The sequence below is a fragment of the Pelodiscus sinensis genome, chromosome 7 (assembly GCF_049634645.1).
Source record: "Pelodiscus sinensis isolate JC-2024 chromosome 7, ASM4963464v1, whole genome shotgun sequence".
NCBI lineage: Eukaryota > Metazoa > Chordata > Testudines > Trionychidae > Pelodiscus > Pelodiscus sinensis.
In genome coordinates this window covers 36868056-36881000 of record NC_134717.1, presented here as the reverse complement: position 1 = coordinate 36881000, position 12945 = coordinate 36868056, and the positions used below count along the sequence as shown (strand labels likewise).

General features: G+C 45.9%; 1 protein-coding gene across 1 annotated transcript in view; it reads right to left on the bottom strand.

Moving 5' to 3' along the window:
* LOC102446022 (sodium channel protein type 2 subunit alpha) overlaps positions 1-7137 on the bottom strand; it is a 113749-nt gene extending 106612 nt beyond the window's left edge. Inside the window, exon 1 of the mRNA XM_006137325.4 lies at positions 6917-7137. The gene's annotated coding sequence lies outside the window, so the exon portion shown is untranslated. The remainder of the gene's footprint in view (positions 1-6916) is intronic.
* Between the last annotated feature and the right edge of the window lie 5808 nt (positions 7138-12945).

Below are 12945 nucleotides of genomic sequence, written 5' to 3'. Positions count from 1 at the left end.
AATAGCAATGTAGATGCTCAGGCTCTGTAATTTGGCAAGGGGGATGGGGCTCAGAACTTAACTCTAGCCCAAATAGGAACATAGTTCTGTAGCACAAGTCCTATGAGCCCAAGTCAGTTGACCTAGGATCTGAGACTCACTGCCACGAGGTTGTTTTGCAATACAGATGTACCCTCAGAATGGTTAACGTTTCCTTTAGATCCCACAGAATGTTGGATCTTTGGAACATGGCATTATTTTCCAGTCTTCTAAGACCCCTTATTATTATGAATTAGAAATAAATAAATGAATAAATAAATACACACACAAAAATTTTCTTTATGGACTACGTTTTTAAATCCTGGTAATACTCTATGCTGCCCTCACCTGCACTTCCCATGTGCGAAATCCATTTCTGCTATTATGGAACTTAATAGGAGTTTTGCCATTGTCTTTACTGAGCAACCACATGATTTTATCATTGTAACCCTGGTATTACTTCTCTCCTGCTTCCTTATGAGTCTGTTTATGGCTCTACTTTTGTATTTGTCACTAAACAAAAACCACATTAATGGTCAAATCTTGCTCAGCATTGTGAAATTGCTCGGGGGAGGGGGACAAAGAAATGGTGTCGGAATCCTCTTAAACACAGTACAGAGAGAGAGAGAGAGAGCAGGAAGCATCTCTGCCTTACACTGAAGGCTCACTCCTGCAAGGTACTCAGCATTTCACAATATGAAGTCCTAGAAGTGTTGTGCAGCTTCAGTACTGGCATAAGGGCATACTGTTATCTGGTTAGATGCACAGACTAAAACATGGAGGTCAGCAGCACATGTCAGTGTAACGTAGAGGATACTGTACCCACTCCCATTATTACAGAGCTACCTCTCCAGTGTTCACATCCCAGGAGCTCCCTGGAGAATTCTTCCTGAGATCTCCAGCTGCAGCATGGCTCCTCCAAAGATAGCTAAAGGTAAGATTCTGCCCACCATTCCATCTCCTGCAAGCAGGGCAGAATCTTGCCTTTAGCAAGTAACTAGCTTAAATTAACAACCACAATATAATATTTGAATTCCACTTTATCCTTCCAACAACACCCAAGATAAAATCACTAAAGCAGTGTTTGAAATACAGCAAAGTATAAAAACCAGGCGTTGAAGATGTCATAACAGTTTGATGATCCACAACATGAATGGAAGAAATTGCCTTCTGATAAGAATGTATAGGAAATTTTAAAGTGTCTAATCTGTGGGTAATATCAATTCCATATATACTTAAAACACCTTAGAAACTGTCATTTCTATGAGGAATGTCAGTCCACTCATTCCTTCTTTGCTTTTGCTGATAATCAGGGCTTGACAAACGGCGATGAATCTACTCACCAGCCCCTCACTGCGCATGCGCAAGACCCATATTGTGCATGCATGCGCCGCTGGTGAACGGGACAATCGGCTGAAATTGATTCACCACGGGTGAGTAGATTCACTGATTTGTCAAGCCCTGCTGATAATAATTAGTCAACTGTACTCATTAAGATAACCATTAAGAACTCAGAAATAATGCTGATGGACATTATAGAAAAACCTATCAAAGTTTCATATAAGATATATTAAATGGATTAAAATATTTAAACTGTGACAGGCATTTCTGAAATCTCTTTTCAAAATTTCATTTTTAAATTTATGATAAATAGGTGGAGCCATAGGGAAGGCTGCATCACTAAGGCACATCTACACAGCAGGGCTAAAGCTGAAATAAGCTATATAACTTGAGGTAAGTCAATTGCATAGCTTAAGTCAAAATAGCTTATTTTGGTTTTTGGTGCTATCTACACAACAGAAAGTCTGGGAAGAGCACTCTTTTTCCTATTTCCCTTACTCCTTGTAAAATGAGGGATACAGGAGTTGGAGTAAGAAGTCTTGCAGTTTGACATTATTTTGACATTGTCAAAATAATTGCTTGTACTGTAGACGCAGATTGTGACGTTATTCTGATATAACATTGCTGTGTAGACATACCCTAAGGGTGCATTTACACAATAGCGCTTAACTCAAAATAAGCTACGCTAACTGAGCTATATCAATTGCATAGCTTATTTTGAAATAGCTTATTTGAAATTGGGAGTGTCTACATAGCACTCATTTTGAAATAGAGCACTCTTCCTCGTAGCACTTCCCTTATTCCTCGTACAATGAGAGTTACAGGAGTTGGAGTAAGAAATCCTCCAGTTTGACAGTATTTCAACATTATTTTGAAGTAATTGTCGTAGACTAAATTATTTAGAAATAATGCTAGTTATTTTGAAATAATGTTGCTATTTAGACGTCCTCTAAAAGATCTTGTTTACAGTTGCATATAATTTTGCCAGATTTTAACTGTGGAGATTTAATTTTCCATGCAGGTTGGCAGAAATACTTTGGAAAATGTCATTAAAAATAGCTCAGACATTTCTGAGAATGAAGTTAGAGAAATATATTTTGAGAGAGTAATGCAATATTTCCAACTCTCATGATCTCGTCATGAGTCTGCAATGGTATTTACTGTTCTTGCTTTCAACTTCAGTTCCTGTAATCATATAATTACATGAGAATCTCATCTTTCACATTTTTTGAAATTTCTAGTTTTCATGGCTGTGAAGAAAAGCTTGTAAACATCATCCACATACAACAGTTTAAAAATCAAACGGAAATAAAAGGAACTGCAAATAAATTAATATTTCAAAAAGCATAATGATTTTTAAGACAATGATTTGATGATTCAGTAATTATTTTTAATGGTTGGAGTTGGCAATGCTGCAATATTAAAAACAATTCTTAAAATCATTTCATTGAGAAGCTCTAGCATCAATATACTTTGGAGCAGCAACTTAATATTGGAAGAGGATGTCCTGGGGTCATAGAAATGCATTTTGCTGTCCCTGAGAAAACCCACTTAAATTTGTTCAGGTTAAGTCTTTAAAACATTTTTACACATGCTCAGTAGGGATTTGATAGAGACTTTCAGAGACATTTCCAAAGACTTAATCCATAGGGAGCACGTTCCAGCCTATTCTATCAGAACTAAGCAGCACTTTCATCCAAGTTGCTCTTTCAGGGTATGTCTACATTGCATTCCTCCTTTAAGAGAAGAATGCAAATGCAGACAAATGAAATTGAAAATGAAGCACGGATTTGAATTTCCCGAGCTTCATTTGCATAATCACGTTATGGCGCGCTTTTGAAAAAGTGCTATTTCCAAAGTGAAACTGCAATCTAGACACCGTTATTTTGAAAATGGCAGGCTCATTTTTTTTAGGAGAACAGGATCTTTCAAAAAAGCCTGCCATTTTTGAAATATCCGCGTCTAGACTGTGGTTTCACTTTTGAAATAGCGCTTTTTTGAAAGCACTCCATAACATGATTATGAAAATGAAACATGGGAAATTCAAATCCATGGTTCATTTGCAATTTCGTTTGTCTGCATTTGCATTCCTCTCTCAAAGGAGGAATGCAATGTAGACATACCCTCAGGCTGCCAGGGACTTAGCACTAGAACTGTAAACAGAGAAATTGTTCCTCCTCTGCTGTGAATGCTCCTATGGCTGACACCTAGACTATATCTACACTGCAGGGAAAGTCGGAAAAAGATACAGAAATTACGAACCACAATCTTTTCCCGCTTTTCTTCCAAAAGAGGATTTCCCGACATTTGGCCTGTCTATACAGGGCAAAATGTTGGGGGAAAACCCCTCTTTCAGAACATCCCTTCTTTCTCACAAAAAGAGGGTTACAGGGATGCCAAAAAACACATCCGCTTTTCCGAATTTTTTTTCAAAAAAGCACACACGTTCCTTGGATGCAGCAGAGCTTTTCCGGTATACTAGAGGTATCCCAGAAAAGCTCTGCAGTGTAGACATAGCCCTAGATAACACCAACTGCAAGATAAAAAGGAACAGAGGCAGGCTCGGAGACAGTGGAAGTAGATAGACAGATAGGCTAGAGTAAAAGGTTGTTATCCAATATTTCCTTTTAGCCTAATTTAATGTGCAGCCTCAGGCCTTTTTTATTGCATACCCTCCAAAACCTACAATGAATACAGAATTATGTTTGAGCATGCGCTTTTCTATGACTCTTATTGCTGTAGAATCTAGTGATTCACAAACACTAATGAATTTATCCTTACAACACCACTGTGAAGTAAGGTAGATTGTTCTCATTTTACAAATGTGGAACAGACACACAAAGATTAAAATCAAAATTGTCAAAATGCCTACTAAACTTGAAATCGATGATTTTTCAGAGTATTTAGCATTATATAGTACTTTATATGTTCACATGTGTAGGGCCTACTGACCTCCATTGTAGTTGGAATGCTCAACCTTCTGCAGACCAAATTTCAAGAATCTCAGGGTCAGCACCAGAAAATGAGAAACACAGGATGACCCGTGAAAAATTTGGTTTAAATGATTTGCCCTTCATCACAAAATAACTCTAGGAGAGAGAGAGATGGATGGAATCCAACTGCATTCAGTTAAAGAGAGACCAACCTTTCTCTAGATAGTGCACTTTCCAGTTTATTCAAGAAATAAGGCAGCAGGGCTCCTACAGAAAATAGACCCATACACTTCACAACCCTAATTTCATTCTTGGAGCACCATCCATCCTGTGTTCTGAATGAGATAATAATCTTGTAGAAAAAAGTATGTGAGCATGCAATTACAGACTGTATCATAATACACGGACAACCTTAATTATATTTTTTAACTTTTGAGTGCTTGACTTTGCAACATTAATGTTCTTTATGTTAATTTTGTATGTAATACATTCTTAATTAGTAAATATTTACTTAGCTATTTATGAGCTAAAACCCTTAACTTGCAGAAAGGTTTATGAAAGGCCTCAAAGGCAATGGAAAAATAAAAAACCCTCAGTTTTACTGAATGAAGTGGTTGGACTCAGTGACCTCCTGAGGTCTCTTCCAAACCTAAGTCAACCACTATCTGATGGGTTTTGGGAAGAAATGTCTCCTATTGACAGGTTATTTCATAACTGTGCACACCTTGAACCTTCTTCTGAAACATTTGCTACTGGCCACTGGCAGAGAGGATGCTAGACCACTGTTTTGACCCATTATGGCTATGAATTCATTTCCCACAGCCCTCATCAATGTATTATATGCACAGCCAGCTTACTCAGAATGTGAACAGGTATAGGATCAGGATTAGCCTTGAAGATGCACAACTTGAATTGTCAATAAAAGATCAAATCTCAGATATACAGATGGAACTGTGGCTTTCTACATAAATTCTATTTAATAACACTGGGTTCATGTTTAAAAACATACTGTTTTTCTGAGAACAGGTGAAAATTTAACACAAAAATACTGTGGTTCCAGTTTAGCAAAATACTTAAGCATATTTCTAATTTAAACATGTGAGTAATCCCACTGATTCAGGATTATTCATATGCTTCAAATTAGGAATATGCTTAAGTACCTTGCTTAATTAAGGCTCATAGACAGAAGGGGCTGTCATCCTTAATAAAAACCAAATCTATTTTATTATAATACATTCAAATTGAAAGGAATCACAGCTCAGCTAGGTACAACACTTTCATCTGCTCCCTAGTTCCTCCCCTTTACCATCTCATGAACCTAGCAGTAATTTCCCTCTATTCACTAGAGCAGCCCATCAGTACAGACACACAAATCAGCAGTGGTCAGGAAAACACAACCAGTAAATCAACATGCACTGGGAGAGCAGGGGCATATGTGAAACCACCTTACATTTAATATATGTCAGAGAATCTTGTTAGGCCAACGTTGCTTCTAGCCCTCAAAACCCTATTGGTGAATTCTTGCTGCTTTGATAATTGCAGACAGAATCTAACTCTATAGAGACACAGGAAAGCCTGAATCATGGCTTTTCTACTTCCCTCCCTATGAAAGGTATTTTTAATTAATCACACTCTCATTTCTCAAACTTAGGCTCCCAAGCCCTTTTTCTGATCTCTGGGTGTGTAAGCCAGTGCTTTTCTACAGTGTTTTTTCTGACTAAAGATTTTCCTAGCTTCAAAGAAATAGGTGAGGATTTTTTTTTTAAACGACAACCAAGAATTGAAGAGCAAGTCATGGAGCTGCATGAGCTCTCCACCCCCTGAGTCATTCTGCTGTCTTTCATAGCCTGTGATATGCGATTAAAAATAATAAAGAAAAAAATGATGTCTGTGCCTCTCACAACCCAGAATGGAATTTTTGAAATAAAAATTTAGCCTTCATATATATAAAACAATTCACATGATGTGTCTTATGTGAAGTCTGCAGTGGTGCAAAACTGTATTTAATTATAAGAACCTTCAAGATAGGGGAGACTAGTTTTATTTTAGTTTATTTATTTTAGGGGCATAAAACCCCAGCAGACCTGCAATGCCTTCCAAGAGAAGGATTTTAGAATAGAAAGCCAAGCCTCTGTCTGAAGATGGTAGAGAGAAGCAATACACCTCTGCAACATAAAGCTTGGCAATCTCGCTGTCTCGTTAATATACTTTAACATTTCACTTCAATTTGTATTCTGCATAAAGCACCAATATAACCTTCAACAGAGAGATATAACACTTGTAGATGACAACTGAAAAAACAACAAATACTATCACTGAGATAAAAATAAAAAAATTAGAATTGATTCTGAAAAATAACAAAATATACACAGATTCTTAAGCATATAAGACCAGTGAAACCCAAAGTATGCCAAAATAATTTATGACTAGACTCAGACCTAATTTTAGGACAAAATCAGCATGAAAATGCTATCCAGCTAAAAAGATGGCTTTGTATTCTCTGCTCCTCTTGTTGCATCTAATATTAATTGCAAACTAGGTGTGGCAGCATGAGAGATGAACATGGCATAAAGAGACTGAGATATACTGTATGATTCTCTTAATGAAATATCCTGTTGTCTTACCTGATAAAAGAGAATTGCAAAACATAGCATGAGATATATCCATACACTTGTAGGTAATCAAGCTCCTTCTGCTGCAGTTGTTCAGGTTCTTCAGCAAAGAAGCTTGTAACTCTTACATTTATACTAGCCTCATTGAAAGAAAAGGGGGAAAAATAACAAAGAAACCTCTGCAGTATTCTGTCTCCTCTGCCCTAGCTTCCTGTTATGAGATTCACTCTATGGTCCCCAACATCTACCAGCAACCTGATGGGGGAGTTTATGGGGGAGGGGGAGAAGAAAAAAAGATAGCGTTAAAAAAAAAAAAAAAAAAGCAGTAGCATATTACATGACATCTCCACCTACTGGTAGAAAGAATGAGAGCATCTAGCTTAACATCCTTATTGTCAGAACTGCAAGTTACCTTAAAAAAATCTAGTATAATCAGTACTTAGCCTACATCCACATTGATCTAAAGGAAGAAAATACGAACTATTGAATCTGACCAGTAAATATTTAAGTATTTAAATATTAAATATTTGCTATATACCAATATCTAACATGTTTAAGTATAAAATGTTCATCCCCTTGTAAATCTCCCCTGCTGGAGGCAGGGCCGGCTCTAGGTTTTTTGCGGCCCCAAGCAAAAAACCCCCCCCCCCCCTTTTTTTAGTCCAGGGAGGGACTTGGAGGACACGGGCACTGCGAACACCAGAGTTCCCCTTCCTTAGACAAAGGGAGATGGAGAATCACCTGGATCCCAGGGAGGGGTGAGGTTGTCAGTTCACAGCACAAGGGGGCTGGGTTCCTGGGCAAGTGTGTGAGGGAGGAGAGGGGGGGATTGTTTAGAGAGCCAGACATGGAGATCCAGGTAGGAGGCAGGAGGAGGGGGGAGAAGAGGAGACGGAGTCCCAGCAGGTAGGGTAGAATGAGAGTTTTGCAGGGTCCAGGGCAGCACAATTTCTCCAGGCCCCCCCTTTGGAGAAAAAAATAGAAAAAAGGCGTCAAATGCACAAATTGAAGGCTATTTCCATATTAAATGTGAATTGGGTAAATTTGATAGAAACTTAATTTAGTTGGATAATTTTTATTCTACTTATATTGTAATTCATTTTTAAACAAAATTCTGCATTAATAAAAAGGGGAGAGATGTCCAAATGTTGAGCAAAAAAACTGCCCTCTCCCCCCAAAAATAATCATGGCACCTTTAAATCTCACACTCCCTACCCCCACCAGACATGGCAGGGCAAGAATGTCCCAAGTGGCTTTCCAGCTGAGAAAAACTGAAAATACCAGACATTTCACTGGTCCGGTATTTTCTGGGGGCTTTTTACCTGACAGAAGCCACAAATACTGGACTGTCAGGGCCAATACCAGACACCTGGCAGCCTAGTCGTAACTCAAGCTTGCATTTACAATAGGCCAAGGACATAAGTTGAGGGATTTTGGCCCCTTCCCCACTTCGGAAAAAGTTCATAATGGTGGTGGGGGGGCAGGGGTGACATAAATCGGGCTGTTATAAAGCAGGGGCCTCCTGTATTTGTGGCAGGGGTGGGAAACCTCTCTTGGGTTAGGGGACACTGACCCCACAGAAAAATCAGCTGGGGACCACACAAACAGGCTGGCGACCAGCAGGCCTGGCCGGCAGTTTGGACTGTGTCTCAGGGCAGGGGTCTAGGGTGCAGGGTCTGGGAGGAGGGTTATGTGGGTGAAGATATCGGAGTGGGAGTGGCTGGGGGGCCGGACACTTACCTAAAAGTGCTGCTCGCCTGTTTCTCCCACAGGAGCTGCCTGGCCAGGTGCTGGGGGATTAAAAGCCTGAGGGGAGCGGTGATTGATGGGTTCCCGCAGCTGCCATTGTCCAGGTCCAGCCAATGGCCCTCCTAGTGCCCTGCCATGCCCCACCCCACTCCGCCCTCCTAGTGCCCTGCCATACCCCACCCCACTCCGCCCTCCTAGTGCCCTGCCATACCCCACCCCACTCCGCCCTCCTAGTGCCCTGCCATACCCCACCCCACTCTGCCCTCCTAGTGCCCTGCCGTGCCCCGTCCCACCCTGCCCTCCCAGCGCCCTACCATGCCCCAGTACCGCATCCCGGGGCCAGGCGCAGGCTCCGAGCAACCAGGTGTGGGGTTCCCAGCTCAGGGCAGCCTCCGATGGGCTCCTCACCGCCCTGCTCCTCCTGTGGGCCAAAATGCCGCCCCTGCCAATGTGCCTCCCCAAGCACCTGCTTGGTTTGTTGGTGCCTGGAGCCGGCCCTGGCTGGAGGAGGTGGGGGGAGGATGCTGGGGGAAGGTGTGTGTGAGCAGCAGACAACTTTTACCATGGAGGGTGCTCCTGGGCTCCCCTCCACTTCCTTCTCCTCCCAGCAGGCTTCCCTGGCAGGGGCTTGGTGTCTTCTGCCTCCCTGCGCTGTCCCTGGGAGTGGATGCTGCTCCAACAGTGGAGGCATGTCCGTGTGCTGTGTGCAGCATCGTTGTGTTCCCCTCTAGTGGTGGCTTGGGGTTGGAAGGTGTTCTACCCCAGTGTTGGAGTTAAAGCAGGCCTCTCCAGACACCCTGAAAGCCAGAGTACAAGGGTCCTCTGTTGCAGCCTCCTGGGGCTCTGTGCCCCGGACTGGTGCTCCATGTGCTCCCACATCCACAGGCTGCTGCATGATCCCCAGGCCAAGATGCCTCAGTGGAGGGTGAGCAGCTGTCCCTTGCCACCTGCTGCCTCCACCAGTTTGTGGCACTCACCTGATGGGCTTTCCCTGGCTTTAGATGAAGCCTGGGAGACATTCTAGGAGGGCAGTACCAGCCTAAGGATGAGCATGACCTCCTGGCTGGTGAACATTGAGCTGGTGCTGACCTCATCTGGCTCCTCTTCCTCCACCTCCACACTGGTTCTGCCCCCTGAGAGGGTGACTATGGCACCTCCAGCCCAGAGTCCAGAATGATATGAGGGGAGGGACTGAGCCCCCTCCCAAGATATGTTGAAAATGATCATAATAAGGGTAGATTTAGGGTGTCTCCCCAGAGCAAGAGCTGCACTCCCTGGCCTTGGCATAGGCCTGCCTAAGTTCTTTAATTTTCATATGCACATGCTCCTGGGTGCGCAGGTGGCCAGGCTATTTCACTAGGAGGGTGATGAAGCACTGGAATGGGTTACCTAGGGAAATAGTGGAGTCTCTATCTCTAGTGGTGTTTAAGTCTCGGCTTGACAAAGCCCTGGCTGGGTTGATTTAGTTGGGATTGGTCCTGCCTAGAGCAGGAGGCTGGACTTGATGACCTTCTGAGATCTCTTCCAGCTCTATGAATCTAAGATGTTGGAGTTCCTGCATCTGGTGAAGAGATCCTGGAGGTTTGCCTCCTCTCCCCAGACCTCAGTGAAGTCCAGGAACTCTGCACCAGACCATGAAGTCGCATCTCCAAGCAGGATTTGGGGAGTAGGCTTCCTGCTTAGCTGCAGCCATGGAGGGCTTGGTGGGAGCATGGAGGTGGCTCATGGCAGCAACAAAAGCTATGGAGCCTACCACAGCGTGGCACAGGGCAGGCAGGGACTGCATTGTGCCACAAGCCCTTACCTGTGTGGCTGCAGCTTTAAGGGCTGTGGAAGAGGAACTATGGGGTTCTGATGAATATGGACAGAGTGTCCAGTAGGGCATCTGTGGGGAGCCCTGGAGCCACTTATTTTGAAATAAGGTGCCCATTATTTCGAAATTATTTTGGAATAACGGGCTTTCTATGCAGACACTCACTTTGGGTATGTCTACACTACAAAGTTAATTTGAACTAACGGACGTTAGTTCGAATTAACTTTGATAGGCGCTACACTAGCGCTCCATTAGTTCGAACTTAATTCGAACTAACGGAGCGCTTAGTTCGATCTAGGTAAACCTCATTCCACGAGGACTAAGCCTAGTTCGAACTTACTAGTTCGAATTAAGGGCTGGGTAGACCCTTAATTTGAACTAGTGGGAGGCTAGCCCTTCCCAGGTTCCCCCTGGTGGCCTCTCTGGGCACAACCAGGAAAATTCCTCTCCTCTCCCCCAGCCCCGGGCCCTTAAAGGGGTAGACTCTGGCCAGACGGCACTTGAGACAGCCAGCCCTGCCAGCAGTCTCTGCCCCTGATGCAGTGGCCCCACCATGAGCCAGGCAGCCAGTGGCAGCGAGCCGTCCCCTGCCCAGTACCCCAGCACCCAGGGGCCAGCCAGGGGCTGTAGACGGCGCACGGCCCCCTGAACTAGTGCGGAGGTCATGGACCTCATTGAGGTTTGGGGGCAGGCCCCCAATCTCCATGATCTTCACAGTAGGAGGAGGAACGTGGCCATCTATGGCCGCATAGCGACTGCCATGGCCCGAAAGGGACACAGGTGCTCCCGGGAGCAGGTGCGCATTAAAGTGAAGCAGCTGCGGCAGGGGTACACCAGGGCCACCAGGGGCGGCGCCGCTGCAGGGGCTGACACCTGCCCCTACTTCCCCGCCCTCGACCGACTCTTGGGGGGCGGGGCAGTCCGTGCCAGCCCGGGGGACAGCGAGCCGGGACCAGAGGGGCCACCGCAGGATGTCCCAGCGTCCAGGGAGACCGTACCGGGTAAGTAGTTCGAATTAAATAGTTCGGGGGAGGGGGGGGGAAGGCGGGAGGGAGACCAGAGACCACACACGTAGGCCATGCCTTCCACGGATCACGCAGACACCTGTTCACATGCTCGCACGTGCCATGCCACCCTTGGGCAGGTGGCTCCAGCTGCGTGACACCCAGGGGCCATGGCCCAATAGCCACATGCTTGTGCGAAGAGACCTGACATGCTCCCAACCCCGGGGCAGGACCCAGCAGGATGCTTTCCCTTCACATGTCCCCTCTACACGGAGGCAGGGGACATCTCTCCCTTCCCTCCCACCGTCCCGGCCACACTATACATGGCACAGGGACATGGGTGTGGTCTTGGGGCAGCTCCCAGTCCCGGGGAGAGCCAGACATCCTGACCATGGCCTCTGTACAAGCACAGCGGCTGTGACGGTGCAGGCCATGGTCACCCTCACGTTGCGGGGTGGGGGAGAGGGCTGGGCATCATCCTCTGCGTCCCCAGGGAGAACTGACCACTTCTCTTCTTTCTCTACAGCTGCACCAGATGCTCATGCAGGGTGCACCACCCCGCCCGGGACATGCTCCCGTACCCGTGGCCTGCTCCGGACCGCCAGCACGGAGCAGGAGTATTGGAACCAGCACCTGGGGTCCTTGCGAGCCATGCACCACACACTGCAGGCCTGGATGCGGGCAGACCTGCAGCTCCGCCATGAGCTGCTGGCTGAGGTCCAAGGGCTGAGCACAAACCTGCAGGTCCTGCTGCAGAGCATGGTGCCCCGTGCTGGTCCTGCGCCTGCTGCCCTCCCAACTGCTGTCCCTCCTCCCACTCCTGCCCCCCATCCCACCTCTTCCTCCTCAACCCCCACACCCTCTTCCTCAATGTCCACACCCCCCCACCTCAACCTCCGCACCCTCCACCCCATCCCCCCAGGGACGCCGAGACCCCCTCCCTCGCCGTGCTGGGAGGCGGTTGGCCCGGCGAGACCCCCCACCCCTGATCCTTGAGTTTCCCCACCCCCTCCTTTCCCTTGCTTCCCTCTTCCAGCTCCCTCCTCCCAGTTTTCCCCCTCCCCTCTCCCAGCCTCTCTCTTCCCCTCTCCCACCTCCTTTTCCCAGTTTCCCCCTTTTGTTAAATAAAGAGATTCTATTTTTGAACACACGTGTCCTTTATTTTGTACATCAGGAAGGGGGGCTAGGGAAGGGTAAGTGGAAGGAGGTGAGGGAGGAATGGGGTACGAGCCCCCGATGGGGAGGACTGGGCTGGCTCTGCAGGCTCCTTGGGGTGGAAGCTCTCCTGCAGCCCGTCAATTGCCTCCTCTCCCCGGATGGCAACCTGCGGCAAGTGCAGCCGGTCTGATGGCCGAGTGCTGTGATGTGCCGAGTGTGGGTACTCCGGGCTCTCCAAGCCAGGACTGCTTTGCAAACGGGGCACCCCTGAGAACTGTCTGTCTGGGGTGGGGGTCGGGTCCCTTTAAGCACAGCCC